At 42.5% G+C, this 13,240-nt stretch overlaps 1 protein-coding gene across 1 annotated transcript in view; it reads right to left on the bottom strand.

Annotated features, from left to right (window-relative positions):
* LOC108037430 (zwei Ig domain protein zig-8) overlaps nucleotides 1-13,240 on the bottom strand; it is a 150,778-nt gene that overhangs the window by 111,996 nt on the left and 25,542 nt on the right. The window contains exon 2 of the mRNA XM_044461225.1: nucleotides 436-509. The gene's annotated coding sequence lies outside the window, so the exon portion shown is untranslated. The remainder of the gene's footprint in view (nucleotides 1-435; nucleotides 510-13,240) is intronic.

The raw sequence follows: 13,240 nt of genomic DNA, 5'->3' as shown, positions 1-13,240 counted from the left end.
GGACCAGGCGCCAGGTCGCAAAAGGGCCCCACCTGTCAGAGGACCTCCCACCCCCTTCCCCCTCCCCCCTTCCCCTGCCGAATCGCATTGAACTTGTTACAGTCGCCCCCCACCGCAGTGTACATAACCTCGTTCCGTATTTATCAACGACTCATCATTGTGATGGAGGGCGCCTGTCAGCGGGCCGCGCCCCGCGTCGAATGTGTATTAAGCCGCCCCCTGGGGAACTTGCAACTTGGAGCTTGAAGCTCCGAGCTCGGAACTTGGACCCGGGCCGCTCCCGGCGGCCTCTTTCGGGAAACGGGCCCCGTGAGGCCGCCGTGGCCAACGGAATCTCAAAAATGGCGTGCCGAGCAAAAATTAAGCAAATAAACTTGTCAACACATTCAACTTCATTATCGGGCCGCGGCCGCTCCCCGATGGGCTGAAACTTACCCGTCTGCAGAGCTCTTGTGGTTTTACTTTTTCCGCTGCTCGGTTTTGGGTTCGGTCCTTCGTCCTTGTGCGGCCTAAAAAAAAAAGGAGAAGGAAAAGGAAACGAGGATAAGAGGGGAAACGAAATTATGACCTGGCTCAAGCTGTGAGATCCCAAAAATGCCCGCCCAGGAATATTCATATGCGAATATTTTGTGGTTTAATTTAGATTGCCCGCGGCCGAGTTCGGGATGAGTCAAGGGTTCTGTCCAAACAAAAAGATTCGCAATCACGCACTCGGTCTAGCAGCCTCCGGCGAGGGTCCACACTTGCGAAATCCCTTTCAAAATCTTATAAATTCCTCTAAGCACGAACACTTTTCTGCACTTGGACAACATGTCTTTGGGAAAACCAATTTTCGTTCATATCTCCGGATGATTTAGGGTTTTCCTAGTACCTTGCTTATAATTTTATGTTGTTAAGGACCATGATTGATCAAAATAAGACAACCTGCACAACAACTATATGTATGGAATCCTGTTGGTTTATACATGCTTAAAAAAATGTAAACAAAAATATTTAAAAAATGTAAGTGTTTAAAGTTTATAAATGACTAAATGATTGGAATAGGGTTGACCCAGAAAGTTGTGTAGGCAAATCAATTTAAAATTGAGATCCGATAAAAAAGAAGAGTAGTTTGAGTCATAGATATAACATTTTTTCTTGCTAATTGTCCCTACCATGACACTCCAAATTCCACATGCTATAAAATCACCTATATTTAATACGTAAAATATTGTTTCAAAGTGATTTGGGTTAATTCCTCCAACTAAAGCCACTTCAGAGTGAGCCATTTTCCATGGCTCGAATGCCGAATTCAGATAAATCATGAAACTTTATAGTTTTACAAGCAGTTGGACACACAATGCCCAACATAATCAGGCGAAGCAACAGTGGGCATCAATTTTACAGCCCCCGAGCGGGGATGCAAACAATTTGCGCAAATATTGTTGTTTGCATATCGAACCCTTCTCGCCATCGCCATCGCCCATCGACATGGACATCCACCATCGACATCCACCATCGAAATCCACATCCACATCGACATCGCAACACAATGAGCTGGGCCAGCAAACAAATTTATGACCGTCATAACGGGTGGGCGATGTTGGTCGGAGTCGAGACCGGCAAACACGGGGCCGACAAAATGTCTATAGTGCTACATAATAATCATAATAATAAATAGCAATAAAAATGCTACAAAGGAAATTAAATTTCTGTATCCGCAAAGAAATTCAAAAGTGCACACAGGAAACGACAGCGGATCTGGTTTGGATGGATGGAGTGTGGGGGGGGGGGAGGTAAAGGAGGGAGTCCTGGCAACGCTTTGCGGCCCTCAAATTGCCCATAAGCTGTTTAACTGAGTTATTAAGGCGCAGGCCCCGAGTTGCGAGCCTTGAGCTCCTAGCTCCCAGCTCCTAGCCCCCATCCACATCCTCATCAGTATCCTGCGAGTCCTGCCTTCCAGTCGAGTGCTGCTGCCCAGTCAGCGTGGCAGGATGGCTATATTAATGTTAATTAATGTTAAATGCCTAGGCGTTTCAAAATCATTTGCAATTTGGCCGCTGCCCAAGCAGGCGAACCCAATGGCCTGGTCCTCGAGTGTCCTGGACAGCGCCGAAGCCTTCAATTGGCCATCAACATCGTTAATAATTTGATAATTAGTTCAAGTTGTGAAGTTGACGCCTGGCAAGTGGGTTCCGAATGCAGGCGAATGATCTAATTGGGAGGTTTTTGGATCGAAAGGTCAGTCCGTGGACTTCTCACCTTAGTCCTTTCTAGTCATATCCTTTGGGGGGACAAACCAATTCAGTCGCATTTAACGGGCCGACAATGGCGCATATAAAGCGCTTTGTTCCGCTCCGTCGGCCGTTGTGGGCGGTGGGGATATGCCCTCAAAGCAGGGGGCGTGGCCATATGACGTGTGACAAATTTTTGCGGTTGGCGAAACCAAAGAGGGCGGAGGTGAGGCGGGAAACAGAGGTGGTGGCAAATATGTGTTGCACGTCTCCTCGTCCATGGCCGGAAAATTGTCCAACATATCCGGGGAGCGTTGAGGTTGGCTGCCCATTGTGGAAACTGCCCGGAGTGGGGGCATTTTTCGTCCCGGGCGTTTCACATTTCGAGCTGCCCTGCCCGCCTTACTTGCAGTTAAATAGGGCGGAAAAATAATTGAACCATTATCAGGCAGTCTGGCGCAACGGACACTCAATTGATGCGGTGAGTGTGTGTATGTGTGTGTATGTGTGTGTATGTGTGTGTATATCCTATCCTTGCTGTGAATAAATTTCGAGGTTGTTTTGCCTTTGGTTTATTGTGCTTATTACAAAATATTTAACACCACCAGAAGCACAAGGCGCTGCCCCGCCCACTCATTGCCCGTTCGTCCTCACTGGCAGGCAGAAATTGTTGCCTCATTGTAAAAATTTATGTTAATATTTTAAATTTTCATGCTGCCAGTCGCCCGCCCTCAAGTTGTTTGTTGGCCTGGATGGCCCGAGAACGCCCCTTGTCGCTTGTAAAATGTAATGTAATTTCTACGCTGCCGGCTCTAGGCCACGGATGTTGGCAGGACACACCAGGACATGGCAGGACATAGCAGTGCCCAGGACACAGGACGTACTTCTGCCGAACGGAGAACGGAGAACGAGTAACGAAGAACTGGAAACCAGGAGCCGCTTAAAGAGCGACCATATTTTTAAAAAGCCGCAAACTGCAATGACAGTTAACGTTGCTGGACACGCATGTGTAGTGGGGTTTTATAAATATTTAACGCTCATATTTTATGCGCATTTTTCATACTCTCCATGCTGGCCAGCCTGGCCATACTGGCCGGAACAGCTTGAAAGGACGAAGGACAAACGGACAACGGACAAACGGACAACGGACAACGGACTACGGACGTTCGGCATCATTAATTAATCCCAAAACGTTGATCCTGATGGACCGCAGAACCCGTGGCGCTCGCACACCGGTTGACAGGCTCCGGCTTTAAGTCCTGGGAATTATGAAGGACACCAACTGGACACCAACGGGCAAATGCTAAGGCTGGTCGGCCTGCAATGCGTTTAAACGGCACGTCCTCCGCCCACCATAATCTTTGCGGCATGTTGTTGCGTCGAGCCTCATTAAGCGCACTTTGTCCAGTGTCCTGCGTCCTGTGTCCTGTGTCCATTTAAAGGAAACTCTGCCTCCGACTACCGCCGTTCCACCCGATTCATTCCTTCTCGTTCGCCATAAATTATTTTTAAATGCATACTTATGTGGAATTTTGCCACGCGCTGCCGCGACAACTTTTCATAATTTTTATTTACATGATGCGGTTGTGGGCGGTGGTCCCGGCTGCCAAGGTCCTTTTTGCAGAGAGGTCCTGGCACAGGCGGCGGTCGGCGGAGGAAGGCGTTTTCAGTGGCGGCGTATAACCGCATTAAAATGATTTGTAACGAGCGATGGCGGGCCTGTCTAAAGCCCGATGCCTTTGCAAAAAAAAAAAAAAAAAAAACAGGCGGACAGAGATGGAAAAGTGGCCAGGATGGCCAGGATGGTCGGGATGGCCAGAATGTGCAGGGGAATGGCATCCTGCAGCAGCGTTTACCACACGCATCACTTGCCATGGCGCCTGCATCTGACTCCCTGTCAGCCCACGATGTCAGTCGCGACCCTCGAATGCCGCTGCACTGCAGCCGGAGGTCATTTGGAGGTGAGAAGTTCAAATGCGCATTAAAGGATGTTGGGCGGCATAAACAAACAAGCAAACAGGAACTTTAAAATGATTTGAGGCTCGAACTAAAAAGCCAAACTGTTAGACTCCAAAAACGTAATTACTCAAAATCAAAGAAAAGGGTCCATCTCGAGTTTTCTTTAGGTTGTTTGATTTGCTTAGTTAGAAAAAAACCCTTAAACAGTGGTTTTTATGGTCCAATTCAGGATAGATTTTTTCGGTTTTTTGATCAAAACTCAGCGAAATAATGATCGCATTTTGAAATGTCTTACCTCGCTGAATTACTTATCAATATTCGCAAGAAAAAAAATTTGAACAAAATCTGCATAAAAAACAGCTCGATTATTTGGTTGTTTTTTTTACAACCCTGCGATTCTCTTACCTCGTTGAATTCCAATCGAATGACAATCCAAGCTATTTCATTTTTTTTTCATTTATGATGTTACCAATAAGTGGCTCTCTTTATTCATGTAAAAAACAATAAACTAACAAAATGAATTCAAATTTCAGATTTCAGAAATAGTTAAAATGTACCTTTTGCAATTTAGCCAATTTGAAAAATTAACTTTGTAATCCCACCTCCAGAAAGCTATTGTAAATGTACATTTGTTTTTATATACCCCACCCTCACATAAATAAAATAGTTGTGAAAGCAGAAACTGGGTACAAAGTATTAACACAATTTCTAACACCAAACTTTTCTACGAACTTGTTGTTTTTTTGTCTGGATTTTGAACTGGTAAATATTGTGAGCATATGAGCGTAACACAAAGTGCAGCTTAGTGGGTTCCTCGTCCAGCTGGTCGAGTGGATGCCGAATAATTCTGTTTGCCGCCCATCAGATGGACCGCCCCCCATTGTAATCAATCTAATTATAATCAACTTTGCATTCGCAAACCCACTTCCAGTAGCTCCTCCCGTCTGACCCTTTCCCATCGGATCCAGATTCCGAGCCATATGGCGAGTCTGCAATCAGCAATCTGCTCGGTTATAAATAATGCCGGCGAGCATATGTGCGGATGAACCGTGTAGCTCGTTTGCTGTCGATGGGCTGTCATCTTATATTTACCCACATTATATAAATGCAGCCATTTTATGTCAAAGTCGCTGGCAGCCACTCCTCCACCAATGGGTTTTTAATTGAGTTTGCTTGTGGGATCGTCGGGTTTTTCCATTGCACTGGAATTGGCCAAGTGTCTGCTCATTCCGCCTTACTGATGGCATTTTGAGAGTCCTTCACATAGACAAACTCGCACAGGAATTACCTTAATTATTTATATTTAGGTTTGGCAAGCCTTTGTCGTGTGTGCCACTCCCACTTTTTTCCCGCCCTTCAGAAGTGGAAATGATGAACTGGTAAAATATTCAGATTTGATGACAGGGCCACTGCTCCGCCCCTTCGACCACATCGATCGATTTTCAATCTCAGCCCGAATGGAAATTGTTATGAAGTTTGTTTATTTATTTATTTTCTGAAAACTGTTGCAACTCATTCGTCTCTTTCACTGCCTTTTTTTGTTCTGTTTTTTTGTGTTGCAATTTTTGTGTGTTTGAGCTCAAGCTATTATCCATAACAGCTGACTTTGGCTTTGGGTCTACAGAGGACTCGAAATCAAGTACAAACATAGGAGGGTATTGGAGCACATAACTCTACCATTTAATTACTTAAGCAATCTATGGGAGTCTGTGTGGATGTGTAGCCAATTTGCGGCGATTTGCTGGGATTTGCACTAAATCAGACTTCAGTTGCAGAATGATTTTTGAAACGAGAATATTCGTTCAATGCTGAAAGTTTCACTGATAAATGTGAAGACTTTCACAGGGTGAAAATAAAGGTGAAAAGGGTTTTCCACATACGGTTGAATTGCAGCCAAAGGCCTTTATTTATCAAGTAAAGCTTGGAGTAATTTCAAAGGAAAATTCATACTGTTTCTATTCAACCGAGACGTACTAACAAAAAAAAGTAATATTAATTATATAAGCGAAACTAATTTTTAATTAAAAATTTGATTTGAAAATTGATTTTTAATCTTAAACTTTCTTTAACCTCTAAGGTATTTTAAATCATTGAATACATATTTTTGTTTTAGAAAGATGTTTGTTGTGTGTTGATCAAAGCATATCTTTGATTTAATTTTATATATATTTTAAAATTATCCTGAGTTACTAAATATTATTTTGCAATAAATTTTCTTGCTTGCTCTTACAAACTGTTTTAAATTGTATAATGCTTCCCCATGACACTAAATGATTGATTCGTGGGCCACACTGCCGTACAGAAATCAAGGCTGAATTAAAATAGGGTGGACAGTGGAGAAGGGGCGTGGCAGCAGGACCTCACTAAGTTCTCGACTTTGCCTTTGACATTTTAGCCATCCACTAAAGCGTCGAGTTGAACAACAACAGCAAACGGCGTTTAATGTTAACGCTTTGTTGCCGTTGCCAGCCAACTGCTCTTTAACCCCCACTCCCCCCCATTTTGTTCACATAATTTAAATTCCATGCCTGTTTCGCTTTGGTCGCTAACCAAGCTGTTTTACCATGCGACTCACATACAAAATGCGCCATAAACGAGAATGGCCGCCCCAGGACTTTCTCCCTATGTTTGTGTGTGTGTGTGTGCGAGTGTGGATGTGTGCATGCGTATGTGTGTCCCCATGGAAGTGTGCGTGCTAGCCGCTGAAAATGGAACTGAAACTGGAACTGAAACTGGAACTTCAATTCAATCAATTACGCGCTAATGCACTTCAAAGTGTATTCCATTATACAAAACAATATCGCGAGCCAGCAGCGGCAGCAAAAAATATAAGACTTAAACCACTGACCGTAACAAAGTCAAACGTTGGATTATGCAGCTACACTCAGAGAAATATTAATCCTCGGTCTTATTACAAAAACCTAAAATCTAAGCAGTTTTTTTTGTTCACTAATTTGTTATTAAAATCATTTAATCTATAGCCATTCAAAAATATTATTAATTCAACACTCAATATAAGCCTATCGACGAATTATTATCTTGTATCTTATATAAAATAAAAATATATTTAATTTTATCAGTTTTAATGGCCTGATCTAGAGGAGTTTTCTTGATCAGAGAAGATTTCTTATTAATATAAAGACGCACTGTCATTGCAAGCTAATAAGTAAAGTTAGTGATTGTTTTAAAGAATTCCACTAAGATTACTCTTTCCAAAATTTAAAATGCCTAACATAACATTATTATTTAGGTTTTTTATTTTTAATTTTAGATTTTGCATAACACTTATTTATGTAACCAAAATCCCTGGTAGAACGAAGTTTTTCTATACATTTTAAGGTGCTCTTTTCTGAGTGCAGTACAATACCAGGTGAGCTCCAGATGAAAAAGGGGCCATTGCGTGAGATCTTTTTGTTTGCCGGCTCGGATGTCAACTGGAGGTGGCTGATAAGGAGGGGGAGGGGGGATTAAGAGGCGGAATGGGTGGGTGGCAGCTGCCTAACCCTTGTAACCCGTGACCTTTTCAGCACCCACTACACCGAAATGTGTATGCCATTGTTTGCGTGCGTTGACAAGCGAAAGGAAAATCCATTGAAATTCAATTTAAAGAATGTTGACAAACGTTTGTCATGAGACTGAGCCGCCGACACAGCACGGTTGCCATTGCCTCAACGACACCTTAAAGAGTCCGGCCAGGTGCTGATTTCCAGGTACTGCAATGTCATTGAAAACTCTCGGATCAACCTTAAAAATCGTTTAATCTGACGAGAAAAGCCTGACGAGGATTTTCGCAGGGGCTCATTACGGATTGGTCTGTCATTCGGGCCAATGAATTCCACACGAGGGTTTAGTATTCTATTAAAGTATGCAATAAATGCTGGAAACTATGTTACAAAACTGAAATTCTAACATGCGCATTTACAAGGTGAACGGATTTTGATACAAATATTTTTCACATTTTAGATTTGTCTTCACAGTGTGTGAGAATTTTGATAATGTAATTAAGCGATCTGCCCTGACAAACATTACATTTCTTAAAATAAAATAATGGATCCAACAATCTAAAAAATGTGATTGTAGACAATAATCTAGAGCATTAAATGCTGAATTTGAATTAAACATTTCTTTAAATACTTTTTTATTTTTATACCCGTTACTCGTAGAGTAAAAGGGTATATTGTATTCGTGCAAAAGTATGTAACAGCTAGAAGGAAGCGTTTCCGACCCTATAAAGTATATATATTCTTGATCAGGATCACTAGCCGAGTCGATTTAGCCATGTCCGTCTGTCCGTCTGTCCGTCTGTCCGTCTGTCCGTCTGTCCGTCTGTCCGTCTGTCTGTCCGTCTGTCTGTCTGTCTGTCTGTCCGTATGAACGCTGAGATCTCGGAAACTAGAAAAGCTAGAAGATTGGCATTTTGCATGTAGATTTTAGAAGTTCCTACGCAGCGCAAGTTTGTTTCAAAATGGTGCCACGCCCCTTTAACGCCCACAATCGCTTATATACGATTTTAAAAATTTAAATATTTCGGAAGAGTAAAAATGCAGTTTTATTGTGTTTATCAATACCTATCGAAATGTAGAAGAAATTTTTCAAATCGGACCATTCGTTAAAAAGTTATGCGTGATCAAAGTTTCTATCTCCATCTCCCTCGAACTCCCTTTACCTGAGTAACGGGTATCTGATAGTCGGGGCACCCGACTATAGCGTTCTCTCTTGTTATATTTGGAAAATTAAAAAATAAGAAACTAAAAAATATTGATAATTTAAGTAAATTTTTATCAAGTCAATGCAATACAATTTGGAGTTTAAGTTAAGTGTTTTAGTCATTTCATCGGTTTTTCAAAACCATACTAACAAAAAGTCGTCGGCTTGCACAAGAATGACTCATTTACTTAAATTTGGGACATAAAGAATGAATTATTAGAATAAGTAACTCTTGAATATTGTGATTTATGCCGTTTTAATTAAGTTCAAAGGGCCCAAAAAACAAGAGAATTTCTATGCCTAAGCCAGCTATCCGTTAGCCCTTCATATGTTTGCCGACCACTGTGAAACAAAGCCAACACACAGCACTATTTAATCAAAACACAACACTCAATATCGATTACTTATCAGTGGCAGGACCAACAGGCCCTCAGCCATCAGAAACAACAAGGATCGGGGGCCTCATGCACCGCACTTATCCCAATTGGTCATCACAATAACTCCAATATATTATATTACCTAATTACAGCCAACACTTGGCTGGGACCTACAACCACCCCCCACCCCTTTGTGAAGGACCTAGGAAGAGCCAAAGCCACCCCATCCTGGATCCTTGATAGCAGCGTGGTCAAATCATGTCGATGAAAATTTGAAGCTTTTAAAGTACTTCAAACATAGAATAAGATAGACACTTGATCCGAGGAAGGAGGAGTAGTTGCTGGATGGGGGAGGGAATCGAATGGAATCGGATGGCTTGGAATGGAGCACTCGAAGAGCCTCGGACAAAGGATGCGGGAAGTAGTGCTGTAGGGTTCTAGTGGGGAGTGGGTTGATGGGTTGGTGGGTGGATGGGTTGGCCAGCGAAGCGTTGACAGCGTTTGAGGCAAAGGAATCAACTCGGGGCCCTAGTTGACTCAACTTCTTCGTTTTCATTCTTTGTGTTTCTTTCGTCCTTTGCAATCCTGCACAATGGCGGCACATATCGCACCGCCAGTGTGTGTGTGCCGGTTATGCCGCAGGGATCTCAAATTAACACTTGAAAAGCAATGGGGCGAGGCGAAGGACGAGAAGCTCCTGAGCTCCTGCGAACCTGAGTTTCTGAGTTTCTGAGAACCCGAGGTGATTGGGCGAATGAGTGGGCTTCCCCGTTTCTGCGGCTTGTTACGAGCGAATCGAGCGTATGACTTAACAAGTGTTCCAATCTGCAAGGACGCACTAATACCCTCTCACAGGCAGACACACACGCACACACTCACCCACTCACACAACTGCTGCGGAATGTCCTTTACGAGTTGTCATCGGTTTTGCTTTGGCCCAAAACATTCCCAAAACGGGATTGGCTTTGTTAGTGTGGCCTTTCCTTGCCGCCCCTCTGCTTTCCTTCGCTTTAAAGCATTTTTTAACACTTTGCCCGCCATTACGCGGGACAGAAAGTGCCGGAGAAAGGCCCGGAGAAAGGGGCAATGAGGGAAATGTGGGGAAAGTGGGGAAAGTAGGAGAACGCGAGCGAGAAGGGCTGCATGTGGTAATTGCCAGAGGCCTTTAGCGATTTTCCTTCGCGTTGGGGCATCGTTTTCCGTTTTGTTTGCCCAGCTGCCCTGCCCCGCTTTTATTATTTATTTTCCCTTTTTATTTTCATTTTATTTTTATTCTTTTTGGTCACAGCTCGGCTGCCACGCCCTCTTTTTTTTGATGCGAGATTGTGTTTGTCTTTGCCACAAACAACCGACGGCGCAGCGAGTTTATCTACGAGTGTGTCTGTCCCGGGGATGGTCTTGTAATACGATTATTCGCCGGATTTGCCAAGAATTTCACATTTCTCAGAGCCTGCCCAGCCAGCAAATCTCCCTTTTATACTGCTTGGTCCCACAATTCCCCTATCTGAGCCGTACATTTAGGGATGTTAGAAAATAATTGATCTTTAGCATAAACTTAGCATAAGTCCCACGGCTGGCCCAAGATCTTTCAATTCCAGCAAAGAAATCACCACAAAGCCTTTAATGTTGTTACGAGGATACTTAGTCAATTAGATCGTGTTCTACAATCGGAATAAAAATACTCTAAGTGTAAAAATACTCAATTGATGTTTTAGTTTTTATGAGCTTTAATAAAATATTGTGGCTCTTAAAATTCACAAGAAATATCTTCGTAATTGCCAACCATCACATGAATAATTAAATATGGTTATTGGTAAGTTGGGTGCCATTAAGGAAAGTAAGGTTTATGCATATGTTAAACACACCAAAATAAAATAAATTCAGAGAAACGGGTCTTCTTTAATCCGTGTTCAACGAGGCCAAATTTTTAGGTTAAAGTACATTGGTTAAATGTTTCTTGTTTATAATTGGATGCAAATAAAGCACACAACTGAAAAACTGAGCAATCGAGGCTATCGATGACCGTCCTCTTGCTGAATTCAAAAAAAAAAAAAAAACTTTCCAATTTTTCTCTTTTATAAAAAAATCATTAATTTTGGACAATTGGAATAAAAAAGGAATTTTTTACGAGTTCAACGATGCTTGCATGACATTCCAACATTGACATTGGGTCCGGAAAAAAAACCGAAATTCGAGATTATTCTGTCCAATTTTAGCCATAGAAACAAATGTTTTGGTTAAAAAAAACACGAAACTCGAGATGTTTTTTTCTGGACTTTGGCCATAAAAATCAATTTTAAGGGCTTTTTTGTTCTAACTTCGCCAAAGTAAGGCGCAAGTCAAAAGAATGACTGTTTTGTGTAGCTGAGGACCTTAACAATCGATTCCAGGTTGACTTGGAAATTTAGTTTTTGGCCGATTTAAACAATGAAGTGCTATCAAAAACGTACCCCGTGAAGGCAAAATCGGAAATAAAAAAAAAGAAAAGCTTTAGCGGGGATCAAATAAACATTGAATATAATAATGTGGTAAGTTGGGTGCATACTACTGCCAGCCGTAAAATATTGAAAGGCAGATACATATGACTGCGTCCCTATTAGACGGGTTAAGCCGGGATGTTAACCTTTTGCTGGAAAGTACATAGATATCGGATGGCACATTCCCGGGTTAACTTTGTCCGCTTAACACAGTTGTTCCCCCAACCAACCGCGATTCTTGATTCCTGGCTGTTTGCATGTTGTTGGCCAAGTCTATTTGTCGCCGTTGTCTCGGCCATGAAAGCCAAAGACTTATTTGTGGGCCCTGGCAGCACTTAGTGGCGTTCAAACAAGCCATTCGCCGTCACAATGCTCCGTCACCCCGCTTTCTCAGCCTTCTCAGCTTTCTCCGCTTTTCTTCGCCAATCGTGCAACTCATTCACCTTAGCCTTGGTCCCGAACTCAGTCATCTGGCTTATGTGTCTAGACTCTGGACTCCAGATGCTAGACCGAGTGTGGGACTCCTCTATTCCGCTCGACTCCGACCTGCCCGCCTTGGAGCAGTCCCACGCGACTTGTCAGTCAATGCGGAGCGGGCAGAGGCATCAATCAGGCTTGCCAATCATCCATCAATCAATCAAACCAGCTGCTGGAAAGAAGAGGGCCTTTTGTCTAGCCAAAAAATAGGCCGAAGGAAGGAAAGAATTTCATTTCTGCTGATTGTCGCGATGCGTCTTAATCCCGAATGCCAATTCCGGGGCTCCTCCCATTTTGGTAATTTCTTGTATCTCCGCTGTTTACGTAGATTTAATTTTGATGCGTTGGCCAAATGCAGGCACAATCAATTGAAATTCATCATTCATCGGGTTTCGGGGATGGGGGTGTCGCAATCACAACACAACGCACACCCCATCGCTCATCAAAGCTCATTAGAGTGCGGAAAAGTGCCCGCGGAAAAGTGATAATGGAAAATCGCTGTGTGTGTGTGTGTGTGTGTGTGTGCGTACGAGGGGTGTGCAATCGAGGGAAAAGCGATGACTAAGTGCTCAGAGGGAGGTCGGGGAAAATGTAAATTGATAAGACAAGTGCTAAGATGTGGCTTAGTCGATATATCGATGAGTTCCACGGAATCCCTTTGAATATAACATACAATGGCACAAATTCAAGCGAGCATTTATTTAACAAAAAGTTCTTCTTGTGAAGGTATTATTTCCAACTCCTTTTCTTTCTGTCTGAATATTTGGGTCTGCAATCAACATTTTCCCATCATAAAATATCAATTTACAACTGCACAACTATTGTTCAGTAAACAATTATGTAACAATTAACTTTAATAGATTAAATTCAGAGCTACATTTTCAAAGTAAAATCTTATTATTTGCAGCTATAAAAGAAGTATTAATTAGCCAACGATTGAACTTCCTTTGAAAACAGATAATTATACAAATTATATAAATAAATATGCAACCAAAAATGTATTCTAAGACCCTCCCACACAAAATCCTGT

The sequence above is a fragment of the Drosophila rhopaloa genome, unplaced genomic scaffold, assembly GCF_018152115.1.
Source record: "Drosophila rhopaloa isolate 14029-0021.01 unplaced genomic scaffold, ASM1815211v1 contig_3, whole genome shotgun sequence".
NCBI lineage: Eukaryota > Metazoa > Arthropoda > Insecta > Diptera > Drosophilidae > Drosophila > Drosophila rhopaloa.
The sequence above is the reverse complement of the archived record's forward strand: the minus strand, read 5'-3'. Positions and strand labels throughout refer to the sequence as shown.